This window comes from Schistocerca nitens, chromosome 11, assembly GCF_023898315.1.
Source record: "Schistocerca nitens isolate TAMUIC-IGC-003100 chromosome 11, iqSchNite1.1, whole genome shotgun sequence".
NCBI lineage: Eukaryota > Metazoa > Arthropoda > Insecta > Orthoptera > Acrididae > Schistocerca > Schistocerca nitens.
This window is the reverse complement of record NC_064624.1, coordinates 148,695,666-148,709,995: the sequence shown is the minus strand read 5'-3', so window position 1 is coordinate 148,709,995 and position 14,330 is coordinate 148,695,666. Positions and strand designations below refer to the sequence as shown.

General features: G+C 49.3%; 9 non-coding genes across 9 annotated transcripts; all 9 read left to right on the top strand.

Moving 5' to 3' along the window:
- The first annotated feature begins 5,333 nt into the window (after positions 1-5,333).
- Positions 5,334-5,452, top strand: LOC126214520 (5S ribosomal RNA). Its single transcript, XR_007541971.1, has one exon. It is a non-coding gene; the product is annotated as a 5S ribosomal RNA (ribosomal RNA).
- A 990-nt stretch (positions 5,453-6,442) lies between these two features.
- Positions 6,443-6,561, top strand: LOC126214519 (5S ribosomal RNA). Its single transcript, XR_007541970.1, has one exon. It is a non-coding gene; the product is annotated as a 5S ribosomal RNA (ribosomal RNA).
- Positions 6,562-7,551: 990 nt separating this feature from the next.
- Positions 7,552-7,670, top strand: LOC126214518 (5S ribosomal RNA). The gene has a single exon (XR_007541969.1). It is a non-coding gene; the product is annotated as a 5S ribosomal RNA (ribosomal RNA).
- Positions 7,671-8,660: 990 nt separating this feature from the next.
- On the top strand, positions 8,661-8,779 carry LOC126214517 (5S ribosomal RNA). Its single transcript, XR_007541968.1, has one exon. It is a non-coding gene; the product is annotated as a 5S ribosomal RNA (ribosomal RNA).
- Positions 8,780-9,769: 990 nt separating this feature from the next.
- LOC126214516 (5S ribosomal RNA) lies at positions 9,770-9,888 on the top strand. The gene has a single exon (XR_007541967.1). It is a non-coding gene; the product is annotated as a 5S ribosomal RNA (ribosomal RNA).
- Positions 9,889-10,878: 990 nt separating this feature from the next.
- LOC126214515 (5S ribosomal RNA) lies at positions 10,879-10,997 on the top strand. The gene has a single exon (XR_007541966.1). It is a non-coding gene; the product is annotated as a 5S ribosomal RNA (ribosomal RNA).
- Positions 10,998-11,987: 990 nt separating this feature from the next.
- Positions 11,988-12,106, top strand: LOC126214512 (5S ribosomal RNA). The gene has a single exon (XR_007541964.1). It is a non-coding gene; the product is annotated as a 5S ribosomal RNA (ribosomal RNA).
- A 990-nt stretch (positions 12,107-13,096) lies between these two features.
- On the top strand, positions 13,097-13,215 carry LOC126214511 (5S ribosomal RNA). Its single transcript, XR_007541963.1, has one exon. It is a non-coding gene; the product is annotated as a 5S ribosomal RNA (ribosomal RNA).
- Positions 13,216-14,205: 990 nt separating this feature from the next.
- LOC126214510 (5S ribosomal RNA) lies at positions 14,206-14,324 on the top strand. Its single transcript, XR_007541962.1, has one exon. It is a non-coding gene; the product is annotated as a 5S ribosomal RNA (ribosomal RNA).
- The last annotated feature ends 6 nt before the right edge of the window (positions 14,325-14,330 follow it).

The following is a 14,330-nucleotide window of genomic DNA, read 5'->3' as shown; positions in this document are numbered from 1 at the left end:
AGACGAACTGTGGCACGGCCATTTTAACAGCGCCTGGTTTTGATGTTACGGAAGTGGATATTTTACCAAATGGCAGGGGGATCGCGTGTGTCATCCACGACATTTTCTTTGTAAACATTTACGCCCCTTCCGGGACGGATAACAAGCGTTTGCGGAGTTCTTTTTTTAGCCACGATCTGTGTCACCTTTTTTATCGCAACCGCCGGCGCCTCGTCCTCGGTGGCGATTTTAACTGTGTACTTCGGGAGGAGGATCAGGAGCCGCGGGCAAATCAGTGTTTTGAATTGCAAACGCTGGTTGCGACCTATGATCTCATAGATACGTGGACAAGTTTTCGCCCCGGTGTCAAAGGTTTTACTTATTTTTATAACACTGGATGCAGTCGGCTGGATCGAGTTTATATTTCGACTGCACTTTCTGCACAAATTCTCCAGGCGGATATTTTACCTACTGTTTTTTCTGATCATTGTGGCTATTTGTGTACGCTTCATCTTCCGTATGTTCGTCCCGCGCGCATGCGCTCATATTGGAAGTTAAATATCAGTGTGTTAGATGACGCTTCCCTTGTTGAACAAGTACACTCCCTCTGGCAGCAGGTTCTTCAATTTCGTCCGCAGGCGCGTTCTGAAATTGACTGGTGGCTTCATTACGCCAAGCCCGCTCTCCGTAACCTGCTTATTAATTACTGTCGCGACAAAGCCCACTGGAATAAGGTGACGCTGGATTTTTATCGAGATGTTTTACGCGACCTCGTCTCCAGGGTACCCGACCGTCCGGATTTACTACCAACTTTGCGGAAGGTTAAAACCCAGATTTTAAATCAGCTGTACCAGAAGGCCCAAGGTACCATAGTTCGTAGCCGGCCCTATGATGCGGCACTGCAGGAGCCTCTTTCTATATATCATTTGAAACGGGATCGCCTCCGTCGTGATAAACTTTTTATTAAGGATTGGATCACAACTGGCGGCCTCAAGACTACAAGTCCGAAGGTTATTCGCGCCGAAATATACGAACACTTTTTTAAACTTTTTCAATGTCATCCAGTGGACAATGTAGCCTTGCAGTCACTGTTACACGACGTACCTTCGGTTTTAACTAGAACTGATCGAGACCATTTAAATACCCGTTTTACGGTTGATGACATTTCTGATGCGGTCGCAGCGGGACCGAAGGGCAAGGCGCCTGGCCATGACGGTCTCCCTGTCGAATTTTATATCAAGTTTTACGATTTATTGAAAGACAGTCTTGTTACAATGACCAATGAAATTCATAGTGGCCTTGCTGTACCAGAAGAGTTTTTAGAGGGGCTCATCGTCCTCGTTCCCAAAACGGGGGCCACCCCTACCACGGCTACCTTGCGGCCGATAACCCTTTTAAACGCTGACTACAAGATTATTGCCCGTTGCTTTTCCAACCGGTTGAAATCTGTCTTGCGGTCTCTTATCAGCCCATCTCAATCTTGTGCTGTCCCTGGCCGCAATATATATGATGCCCTATTAGCGTATCGTGACTGTATTGCCTATGCGACGACGCGACGTCAAAGTAAGGCTGCAATACTGTCGATTGATTTTAAAAACGCCTTTGACAGGATCAGTCACGACTATTTACGGACTGTTATGGTCCGTATGGGGCTTGGTCGCAAGTTCAGTACTGTGATTCACAATCTTTTAACAGCGGCTACTTCTCGGATTCTCTTCAATGGTCTGCCCGGCGATGGTTTCAAGCTTCGTCGGTCTGTCCGGCAAGGGTGTCCACTCTCTATGTGTCTTTTTGCAATCGCAATGGACCCCCTGTTGCGGAAGATATCCACCGTTTGTCACGGGGTGACTATTGGCGCGGGTTCACTCATTTGCAAAGCATATGCCGATGACTTAGGCGTATTTATCGAACGACCGGAAGACATTGATACTCTTTCTCTCATTCTCTCTCAATTTGAAAAAGCTTCTGGGGCTGTTGTGAACCCGACTAAATCTGTATTGATCCCACTCACTCCGAATATGAGGAATTTACGGCGCAACTGGTATACTGTCAAGGAACAACACAAAATTCTTGGGATTGTGATGACGTCCAACATTCAACGGATGGAGGCCTTGAATTGGCGCGCCGTGTTGTACTCAATTCGAGCGATGACGCAAGCGAATGCCAAGCGCAATTTAGCGTTAACGGAACGGGTCTCGGTCGCCAATGTTCAGATCCTTGCGAAAGCCTGGTTTTTGGCGCAAGTTCTGCCTGTCCCTAAACAATTGGAACGCGCTATTAAACACGCCGTTTACTGGATGGTTTGGCGGGGTGACATTTTTAAAGTGGCCTCTCAGACTTGTACGCTTCCTCCAGCCGAAGGCGGAATTGGTTTGGTCGATTTTCACGCTAAATGTGCCGCTCTGTTGTTACACCGAACTGCTCGTACTATGGAAAAGGATGCTGCGGGCCCCACGTCAGCGTTATTTGAATTTTATCGGCCTGCCTCCTTGCGCGCGCCTGTTTTCATCCTGGATATACCATATCGCCTGAATTTTGTTCGCCAGTATTATCTCAATTGCAGCTATCTGGCTGATGTCGATTGGCGTCGCGACACCGTTGGCGCCATCACTGCGGCACTGCGTGGCACTCTGCCCAGGAACAAATGGGAGCTGCGGCTCCCACGACATGATTGGCAGGCGGTGTGGCGGAACGTTTCAAACAACTTGTTGTCGCCGGCTGTCAAGTCTACGTGGTACCGGGTCGTCAATCGTACGATAGCCACGAACGCGAAGCTTCATGCCATCAATCTCGTCCCCCACAGCCGTTGTGCTGACTGCGGTGCGGATGACACTATAGAGCATCGCTTCGATTGTCCTCGGTTTACCGAGGTTTGGACTACTACCAGGGAGATGTTGGCATTGATGAATCGAATGCCTTCGCGGGACATACAGCCTCTGTACCTCCTGGTTCCTGATTGGCGGCTTTACCCGACAACAAAATGGAATGCACATGCGTGGCTTGCCGCGCATGCTGCCCATGGGATTTTTTCTCTTCAACTCACGGACCGACTCAAATTTCTTACTTATATTTGGGATGCTTACCGGCGTGAACAAATGCACCCGAAGTGTCGTGAACGTTATGCCAGATTTCTGGAAATCCCGATTCTGACTGCGTTTCACAAACTCGGTGTTCCGATTGTGATATAACAACTTCTGTTTTGATCTGTTTCTCCCGATTTCGACGTTTAACTTTTCGCTTTGCTACTACTCATGGTTTTCAATGTGTGGACGACCCCGGATAAGACTGCTTGTTTGAGATTGTCCGATGTAACAGGGTTTTGTTGGAGTGTTGTTCCTCTACGACGCTGCACCTGGTGTGTATTCTCTGAAGCGACGCTGTGCAGAAGGCACCGTTTTTTTTTCCTGGATGTTCTACTTGCAAACTTGTTGAAGACTGTGTTGAACGTGTTTATGTGGCATAAGGCACAGTGACTGACTCTTCAGTTTGCTGCGCCTGCTTCATTCACTTCTCCGAAGGTCTACAGTAATCTAGCGGCCGACCTTTATCTTTACCTTATTGTTAATTGGCCGTCTTCTTTTTTTTTTGTTTGTTATTAAAGTTTAGTGCATGGCCTCGAGGATCACACCTTGTGATTACCAGCGTACATGGGATACTATTTGGAAGACACTTTGTTTAAATTTGGACGTTTTGTGGAAGTCATGCAAATGGGGAATTCATCGCTACTTCGTAGACGAGAACCGGCCCGTGAACTTTAATTTGAGAAGAATCCTTCTTGCGCTTCGCGTCTTTGGCATTTCTTTCTTTTCTTTGGTGTATATTCCATTCTGCTGGACATCATACGTCATTCTGCATCGGCGGTGCTTTGCCAGAATGCGTGTCATCTTCTGTTTTTTTTACATATGGTGCAAGTTTATTTTTTTATTTTCTCGGAAGAGGTCCAGCGTACGGGTGGATGGTACAGATGTTGCAGAAGCGGCATTTCATTTCTATTTCCTTATTTTGTGGCTTACTACTTGCAACACCACATGTTTTGGTTTTGCCACGGAATATTTTATTTCTTAATGTTGTTCTTTTTCTTTTTCTTCCTGCATCGTATAATGAAGGAGCCACCACCACCGCTCTTATAGCATTCGAAGCTCGCCGAAGAAGGCGTTTTTAAAGAAAAAATAAAAAAAAAAAAGAAAAAAATAAAAAAAAAAGGTGCTGTTGGCTCCCCTTCTTTTTTTTTTTCCTTTTTATATCGCTACTCCTGCCAGCCCTCTTTCGATACTACCCTTCTAAAAAAAAAAAAAAAAAAAAAAAAAAAAAAAAAAAAAAAAAAAAAAAAAAAAAAAAAAAAAAAAAAAAAGGTGCTGTTGGCTCCCCTTCTTTTTTTTTTTCCTTTTTATATCGCTACTCCTGCCAGCCCTCTTTCGATACTACCCTTCTGTTGTGACAAAGACGTTTCCTTAAGCATTTTAAACTACTGTAATGGTGCGAAAACAAAAAAAAATAAAATAAAATAAAAATGAACCAATAAAAATGGTACTTTTGGCTCCCCTGCATTTTTTCCTTTTTAAGCCGCCATCCTGCCAGCAGTCGTTTCATACTACCTTTCTGTTATGACAAAGATGCTTTCTTAAGCATTTTAAAGTAATGCAACGGTACGATAATGCGGTAATTAACTCAGTTTGAGGGAGAATGTGCTAACGAAGTTTGCCGGGAAGTCTTTGAAAACGATAAAACAGTACGAATCTGCCCTGAAATGCGTCAGCGCCTATTGTTGTGCTGCACTGTACAGTTCCAAATTTGATTTGTAATCATAAATTTATTCCTTAGTCGCGTCGTCTAGTCCCGCAGACGTTTGTCGTGCTTGCGCCGTCATATGGACCACGACCCGAGCGGCAGCGAGCGGCAGTCGAGCAAAGTCGGGCCAAGTCGGTACGGGGACAGGGATAGGAAAGGTGCGAATGCACTGCCAACTATGCAAACACCCGGTGTGAGGCGAAGCGAGGCGAGGAAGCTCACATCGCTACCAGTGGCGCCCTCCAGCACGACACTGCCACACCCCGCACAGAGCATACGCCTGGACACCAGGGACGAGATACGCCTTCCGCGAGTGTCGAAGGTTGCACGCGACAAGCGAATGACAGGAGGTGCTACGAGCAGCTGTGCGTCTCACACACGCGACGGCGCGCTCGCCAATTCGGCAGTCGTTCTGCTGGGACGTCGGGCGCGCACTCCGCGCCGTCCTCGAGGAACTCGCTGTTGCGGAAGGAGGTGCTTTCGTCAAATGCGGCCGAAAACTAACATTTTGTGTGTTGGGAGAAGAGCCGAATGCGAATTCTGCCGTGCGCCTACAGTATATGTACGCCAACGGCCATACCATGTTAAATACACCGGTTCTCGTCCGATCACCGAAGTTAAGCAACATCGGGCCCGGTTAGTACTTGGATGGGTGACCGCCTGGGAGCACCGGGTGCTGTTGGCTCCCCTTCTTTTTTTTTTTCCTTTTTATATCGCTACTCCTGCCAGCCCTCTTTCGATACTACCCTTCTGTTGTGACAAAGACGTTTCCTTAAGCATTTTAAACTACTGTAATGGTGCGAAAACAAAAAAAAATAAAATAAAATAAAAATGAACCAATAAAAATGGTACTTTTGGCTCCCCTGCATTTTTTCCTTTTTAAGCCGCCATCCTGCCAGCAGTCGTTTCATACTACCTTTCTGTTATGACAAAGATGCTTTCTTAAGCATTTTAAAGTAATGCAACGGTACGATAATGCGGTAATTAACTCAGTTTGAGGGAGAATGTGCTAACGAAGTTTGCCGGGAAGTCTTTGAAAACGATAAAACAGTACGAATCTGCCCTGAAATGCGTCAGCGCCTATTGTTGTGCTGCACTGTACAGTTCCAAATTTGATTTGTAATCATAAATTTATTCCTTAGTCGCGTCGTCTAGTCCCGCAGACGTTTGTCGTGCTTGCGCCGTCATATGGACCACGACCCGAGCGGCAGCGAGCGGCAGTCGAGCAAAGTCGGGCCAAGTCGGTACGGGGACAGGGATAGGAAAGGTGCGAATGCACTGCCAACTATGCAAACACCCGGTGTGAGGCGAAGCGAGGCGAGGAAGCTCACATCGCTACCAGTGGCGCCCTCCAGCACGACACTGCCACACCCCGCACAGAGCATACGCCTGGACACCAGGGACGAGATACGCCTTCCGCGAGTGTCGAAGGTTGCACGCGACAAGCGAATGACAGGAGGTGCTACGAGCAGCTGTGCGTCTCACACACGCGACGGCGCGCTCGCCAATTCGGCAGTCGTTCTGCTGGGACGTCGGGCGCGCACTCCGCGCCGTCCTCGAGGAACTCGCTGTTGCGGAAGGAGGTGCTTTCGTCAAATGCGGCCGAAAACTAACATTTTGTGTGTTGGGAGAAGAGCCGAATGCGAATTCTGCCGTGCGCCTACAGTATATGTACGCCAACGGCCATACCATGTTAAATACACCGGTTCTCGTCCGATCACCGAAGTTAAGCAACATCGGGCCCGGTTAGTACTTGGATGGGTGACCGCCTGGGAGCACCGGGTGCTGTTGGCTCCCCTTCTTTTTTTTTTTCCTTTTTATATCGCTACTCCTGCCAGCCCTCTTTCGATACTACCCTTCTGTTGTGACAAAGACGTTTCCTTAAGCATTTTAAACTACTGTAATGGTGCGAAAACAAAAAAAAATAAAATAAAATAAAAATGAACCAATAAAAATGGTACTTTTGGCTCCCCTGCATTTTTTCCTTTTTAAGCCGCCATCCTGCCAGCAGTCGTTTCATACTACCTTTCTGTTATGACAAAGATGCTTTCTTAAGCATTTTAAAGTAATGCAACGGTACGATAATGCGGTAATTAACTCAGTTTGAGGGAGAATGTGCTAACGAAGTTTGCCGGGAAGTCTTTGAAAACGATAAAACAGTACGAATCTGCCCTGAAATGCGTCAGCGCCTATTGTTGTGCTGCACTGTACAGTTCCAAATTTGATTTGTAATCATAAATTTATTCCTTAGTCGCGTCGTCTAGTCCCGCAGACGTTTGTCGTGCTTGCGCCGTCATATGGACCACGACCCGAGCGGCAGCGAGCGGCAGTCGAGCAAAGTCGGGCCAAGTCGGTACGGGGACAGGGATAGGAAAGGTGCGAATGCACTGCCAACTATGCAAACACCCGGTGTGAGGCGAAGCGAGGCGAGGAAGCTCACATCGCTACCAGTGGCGCCCTCCAGCACGACACTGCCACACCCCGCACAGAGCATACGCCTGGACACCAGGGACGAGATACGCCTTCCGCGAGTGTCGAAGGTTGCACGCGACAAGCGAATGACAGGAGGTGCTACGAGCAGCTGTGCGTCTCACACACGCGACGGCGCGCTCGCCAATTCGGCAGTCGTTCTGCTGGGACGTCGGGCGCGCACTCCGCGCCGTCCTCGAGGAACTCGCTGTTGCGGAAGGAGGTGCTTTCGTCAAATGCGGCCGAAAACTAACATTTTGTGTGTTGGGAGAAGAGCCGAATGCGAATTCTGCCGTGCGCCTACAGTATATGTACGCCAACGGCCATACCATGTTAAATACACCGGTTCTCGTCCGATCACCGAAGTTAAGCAACATCGGGCCCGGTTAGTACTTGGATGGGTGACCGCCTGGGAGCACCGGGTGCTGTTGGCTCCCCTTCTTTTTTTTTTTCCTTTTTATATCGCTACTCCTGCCAGCCCTCTTTCGATACTACCCTTCTGTTGTGACAAAGACGTTTCCTTAAGCATTTTAAACTACTGTAATGGTGCGAAAACAAAAAAAAATAAAATAAAATAAAAATGAACCAATAAAAATGGTACTTTTGGCTCCCCTGCATTTTTTCCTTTTTAAGCCGCCATCCTGCCAGCAGTCGTTTCATACTACCTTTCTGTTATGACAAAGATGCTTTCTTAAGCATTTTAAAGTAATGCAACGGTACGATAATGCGGTAATTAACTCAGTTTGAGGGAGAATGTGCTAACGAAGTTTGCCGGGAAGTCTTTGAAAACGATAAAACAGTACGAATCTGCCCTGAAATGCGTCAGCGCCTATTGTTGTGCTGCACTGTACAGTTCCAAATTTGATTTGTAATCATAAATTTATTCCTTAGTCGCGTCGTCTAGTCCCGCAGACGTTTGTCGTGCTTGCGCCGTCATATGGACCACGACCCGAGCGGCAGCGAGCGGCAGTCGAGCAAAGTCGGGCCAAGTCGGTACGGGGACAGGGATAGGAAAGGTGCGAATGCACTGCCAACTATGCAAACACCCGGTGTGAGGCGAAGCGAGGCGAGGAAGCTCACATCGCTACCAGTGGCGCCCTCCAGCACGACACTGCCACACCCCGCACAGAGCATACGCCTGGACACCAGGGACGAGATACGCCTTCCGCGAGTGTCGAAGGTTGCACGCGACAAGCGAATGACAGGAGGTGCTACGAGCAGCTGTGCGTCTCACACACGCGACGGCGCGCTCGCCAATTCGGCAGTCGTTCTGCTGGGACGTCGGGCGCGCACTCCGCGCCGTCCTCGAGGAACTCGCTGTTGCGGAAGGAGGTGCTTTCGTCAAATGCGGCCGAAAACTAACATTTTGTGTGTTGGGAGAAGAGCCGAATGCGAATTCTGCCGTGCGCCTACAGTATATGTACGCCAACGGCCATACCATGTTAAATACACCGGTTCTCGTCCGATCACCGAAGTTAAGCAACATCGGGCCCGGTTAGTACTTGGATGGGTGACCGCCTGGGAGCACCGGGTGCTGTTGGCTCCCCTTCTTTTTTTTTTTCCTTTTTATATCGCTACTCCTGCCAGCCCTCTTTCGATACTACCCTTCTGTTGTGACAAAGACGTTTCCTTAAGCATTTTAAACTACTGTAATGGTGCGAAAACAAAAAAAAATAAAATAAAATAAAAATGAACCAATAAAAATGGTACTTTTGGCTCCCCTGCATTTTTTCCTTTTTAAGCCGCCATCCTGCCAGCAGTCGTTTCATACTACCTTTCTGTTATGACAAAGATGCTTTCTTAAGCATTTTAAAGTAATGCAACGGTACGATAATGCGGTAATTAACTCAGTTTGAGGGAGAATGTGCTAACGAAGTTTGCCGGGAAGTCTTTGAAAACGATAAAACAGTACGAATCTGCCCTGAAATGCGTCAGCGCCTATTGTTGTGCTGCACTGTACAGTTCCAAATTTGATTTGTAATCATAAATTTATTCCTTAGTCGCGTCGTCTAGTCCCGCAGACGTTTGTCGTGCTTGCGCCGTCATATGGACCACGACCCGAGCGGCAGCGAGCGGCAGTCGAGCAAAGTCGGGCCAAGTCGGTACGGGGACAGGGATAGGAAAGGTGCGAATGCACTGCCAACTATGCAAACACCCGGTGTGAGGCGAAGCGAGGCGAGGAAGCTCACATCGCTACCAGTGGCGCCCTCCAGCACGACACTGCCACACCCCGCACAGAGCATACGCCTGGACACCAGGGACGAGATACGCCTTCCGCGAGTGTCGAAGGTTGCACGCGACAAGCGAATGACAGGAGGTGCTACGAGCAGCTGTGCGTCTCACACACGCGACGGCGCGCTCGCCAATTCGGCAGTCGTTCTGCTGGGACGTCGGGCGCGCACTCCGCGCCGTCCTCGAGGAACTCGCTGTTGCGGAAGGAGGTGCTTTCGTCAAATGCGGCCGAAAACTAACATTTTGTGTGTTGGGAGAAGAGCCGAATGCGAATTCTGCCGTGCGCCTACAGTATATGTACGCCAACGGCCATACCATGTTAAATACACCGGTTCTCGTCCGATCACCGAAGTTAAGCAACATCGGGCCCGGTTAGTACTTGGATGGGTGACCGCCTGGGAGCACCGGGTGCTGTTGGCTCCCCTTCTTTTTTTTTTTCCTTTTTATATCGCTACTCCTGCCAGCCCTCTTTCGATACTACCCTTCTGTTGTGACAAAGACGTTTCCTTAAGCATTTTAAACTACTGTAATGGTGCGAAAACAAAAAAAAATAAAATAAAATAAAAATGAACCAATAAAAATGGTACTTTTGGCTCCCCTGCATTTTTTCCTTTTTAAGCCGCCATCCTGCCAGCAGTCGTTTCATACTACCTTTCTGTTATGACAAAGATGCTTTCTTAAGCATTTTAAAGTAATGCAACGGTACGATAATGCGGTAATTAACTCAGTTTGAGGGAGAATGTGCTAACGAAGTTTGCCGGGAAGTCTTTGAAAACGATAAAACAGTACGAATCTGCCCTGAAATGCGTCAGCGCCTATTGTTGTGCTGCACTGTACAGTTCCAAATTTGATTTGTAATCATAAATTTATTCCTTAGTCGCGTCGTCTAGTCCCGCAGACGTTTGTCGTGCTTGCGCCGTCATATGGACCACGACCCGAGCGGCAGCGAGCGGCAGTCGAGCAAAGTCGGGCCAAGTCGGTACGGGGACAGGGATAGGAAAGGTGCGAATGCACTGCCAACTATGCAAACACCCGGTGTGAGGCGAAGCGAGGCGAGGAAGCTCACATCGCTACCAGTGGCGCCCTCCAGCACGACACTGCCACACCCCGCACAGAGCATACGCCTGGACACCAGGGACGAGATACGCCTTCCGCGAGTGTCGAAGGTTGCACGCGACAAGCGAATGACAGGAGGTGCTACGAGCAGCTGTGCGTCTCACACACGCGACGGCGCGCTCGCCAATTCGGCAATCGTTCTGCTGGGACGTCGGGCGCGCACTCCGCGCCGTCCTCGAGGAACTCGCTGTTGCGGAAGGAGGTGCTTTCGTCAAATGCGGCCGAAAACTAACATTTTGTGTGTTGGGAGAAGAGCCGAATGCGAATTCTGCCGTGCGCCTACAGTATATGTACGCCAACGGCCATACCATGTTAAATACACCGGTTCTCGTCCGATCACCGAAGTTAAGCAACATCGGGCCCGGTTAGTACTTGGATGGGTGACCGCCTGGGAGCACCGGGTGCTGTTGGCTCCCCTTCTTTTTTTTTTTCCTTTTTATATCGCTACTCCTGCCAGCCCTCTTTCGATACTACCCTTCTGTTGTGACAAAGACGTTTCCTTAAGCATTTTAAACTACTGTAATGGTGCGAAAACAAAAAAAAATAAAATAAAATAAAAATGAACCAATAAAAATGGTACTTTTGGCTCCCCTGCATTTTTTCCTTTTTAAGCCGCCATCCTGCCAGCAGTCGTTTCATACTACCTTTCTGTTATGACAAAGATGCTTTCTTAAGCATTTTAAAGTAATGCAACGGTACGATAATGCGGTAATTAACTCAGTTTGAGGGAGAATGTGCTAACGAAGTTTGCCGGGAAGTCTTTGAAAACGATAAAACAGTACGAATCTGCCCTGAAATGCGTCAGCGCCTATTGTTGTGCTGCACTGTACAGTTCCAAATTTGATTTGTAATCATAAATTTATTCCTTAGTCGCGTCGTCTAGTCCCGCAGACGTTTGTCGTGCTTGCGCCGTCATATGGACCACGACCCGAGCGGCAGCGAGCGGCAGTCGAGCAAAGTCGGGCCAAGTCGGTACGGGGACAGGGATAGGAAAGGTGCGAATGCACTGCCAACTATGCAAACACCCGGTGTGAGGCGAAGCGAGGCGAGGAAGCTCACATCGCTACCAGTGGCGCCCTCCAGCACGACACTGCCACACCCCGCACAGAGCATACGCCTGGACACCAGGGACGAGATACGCCTTCCGCGAGTGTCGAAGGTTGCACGCGACAAGCGAATGACAGGAGGTGCTACGAGCAGCTGTGCGTCTCACACACGCGACGGCGCGCTCGCCAATTCGGCAGTCGTTCTGCTGGGACGTCGGGCGCGCACTCCGCGCCGTCCTCGAGGAACTCGCTGTTGCGGAAGGAGGTGCTTTCGTCAAATGCGGCCGAAAACTAACATTTTGTGTGTTGGGAGAAGAGCCGAATGCGAATTCTGCCGTGCGCCTACAGTATATGTACGCCAACGGCCATACCATGTTAAATACACCGGTTCTCGTCCGATCACCGAAGTTAAGCAACATCGGGCCCGGTTAGTACTTGGATGGGTGACCGCCTGGGAGCACCGGGTGCTGTTGGCTCCCCTTCTTTTTTTTTTTCCTTTTTATATCGCTACTCCTGCCAGCCCTCTTTCGATACTACCCTTCTGTTGTGACAAAGACGTTTCCTTAAGCATTTTAAACTACTGTAATGGTGCGAAAACAAAAAAAAATAAAATAAAATAAAAATGAACCAATAAAAATGGTACTTTTGGCTCCCCTGCATTTTTTCCTTTTTAAGCCGCCATCCTGCCAGCAGTCGTTTCATACTACCTTTCTGTTATGACAAAGATGCTTTCTTAAGCATTTTAAAGTAATGCAACGGTACGATAATGCGGTAATTAACTCAGTTTGAGGGAGAATGTGCTAACGAAGTTTGCCGGGAAGTCTTTGAAAACGATAAAACAGTACGAATCTGCCCTGAAATGCGTCAGCGCCTATTGTTGTGCTGCACTGTACAGTTCCAAATTTGATTTGTAATCATAAATTTATTCCTTAGTCGCGTCGTCTAGTCCCGCAGACGTTTGTCGTGCTTGCGCCGTCATATGGACCACGACCCGAGCGGCAGCGAGCGGCAGTCGAGCAAAGTCGGGCCAAGTCGGTACGGGGACAGGGATAGGAAAGGTGCGAATGCACTGCCAACTATGCAAACACCCGGTGTGAGGCGAAGCGAGGCGAGGAAGCTCACATCGCTACCAGTGGCGCCCTCCAGCACGACACTGCCACACCCCGCACAGAGCATACGCCTGGACACCAGGGACGAGATACGCCTTCCGCGAGTGTCGAAGGTTGCACGCGACAAGCGAATGACAGGAGGTGCTACGAGCAGCTGTGCGTCTCACACACGCGACGGCGCGCTCGCCAATTCGGCAGTCGTTCTGCTGGGACGTCGGGCGCGCACTCCGCGCCGTCCTCGAGGAACTCGCTGTTGCGGAAGGAGGTGCTTTCGTCAAATGCGGCCGAAAACTAACATTTTGTGTGTTGGGAGAAGAGCCGAATGCGAATTCTGCCGTGCGCCTACAGTATATGTACGCCAACGGCCATACCATGTTAAATACACCGGTTCTCGTCCGATCACCGAAGTTAAGCAACATCGGGCCCGGTTAGTACTTGGATGGGTGACCGCCTGGGAGCACCGGGTGCTGTTGGCTCCCCTTCTTTTTTTTTTTCCTTTTTATATCGCTACTCCTGCCAGCCCTCTTTCGATACTACCCTTCTGTTGTGACAAAGACGTTTCCTTAAGCATTTTAAACTACTGTAATGGTGCGAAAACAAAAAAAAATAAAATAAAATAAAAATGAACCAATAAAAATGGTACTTTTGGCTCCCCTGCATTTTTTCCTTTTTAAGCCGCCATCCTGCCAGCAGTCGTTTCATACTACCTTTCTGTTATGACAAAGATGCTTTCTTAAGCATTTTAAAGTAATGCAACGGTACGATAATGCGGTAATTAACTCAGTTTGAGGGAGAATGTGCTAACGAAGTTTGCCGGGAAGTCTTTGAAAACGATAAAACAGTACGAATCTGCCCTGAAATGCGTCAGCGCCTATTGTTGTGCTGCACTGTACAGTTCCAAATTTGATTTGTAATCATAAATTTATTCCTTAGTCGCGTCGTCTAGTCCCGCAGACGTTTGTCGTGCTTGCGCCGTCATATGGACCACGACCCGAGCGGCAGCGAGCGGCAGTCGAGCAAAGTCGGGCCAAGTCGGTACGGGGACAGGGATAGGAAAGGTGCGAATGCACTGCCAACTATGCAAACACCCGGTGTGAGGCGAAGCGAGGCGAGGAAGCTCACATCGCTACCAGTGGCGCCCTCCAGCACGACACTGCCACACCCCGCACAGAGCATACGCCTGGACACCAGGGACGAGATACGCCTTCCGCGAGTGTCGAAGGTTGCACGCGACAAGCGAATGACAGGAGGTGCTACGAGCAGCTGTGCGTCTCACACACGCGACGGCGCGCTCGCCAATTCGGCAGTCGTTCTGCTGGGACGTCGGGCGCGCACTCCGCGCCGTCCTCGAGGAACTCGCTGTTGCGGAAGGAGGTGCTTTCGTCAAATGCGGCCGAAAACTAACATTTTGTGTGTTGGGAGAAGAGCCGAATGCGAATTCTGCCGTGCGCCTACAGTATATGTACGCCAACGGCCATACCATGTTAAATACACCGGTTCTCGTCCGATCACCGAAGTTAAGCAACATCGGGCCCGGTTAGTACTTGGATGGGTGACCGCCTGGGAGCACCGGGTGCTGTTGGCTCCCCTT